Here is a 327-nt window from a genome sequence, read left to right on the forward strand (position 1 = left end):
TATATAATTTAATTTTCATGATTAAACAAACTAAACACATGCATTAAATCTAAAAATAAATCATCTTTAAGAAAATTAAATCATCATTCGGATACATCATTGACATTCTCGTCATCACTAGAAACATCATCATTTTCATTAAACTCGTCTTCTACAGCTTCGTCCGTTGTATCGTCGGAAAGATCTTCGTACTCACGATTATGCGGATCAGTAAGAAGGATGTCATCAGTTTGTTGTTCAGGTTCCTCGACTTCATTGATGTGTTCTTCTTGCAATGGTTGTTCTTCTCCATCAATTATTCGTCCACGAGGTGTAACTTTGACAACG

Source organism: Brassica oleracea, chromosome C1 (genome assembly GCF_000695525.1).
Source record: "Brassica oleracea var. oleracea cultivar TO1000 chromosome C1, BOL, whole genome shotgun sequence".
Taxonomy (NCBI): Eukaryota; Viridiplantae; Streptophyta; class Magnoliopsida; order Brassicales; family Brassicaceae; genus Brassica; species Brassica oleracea.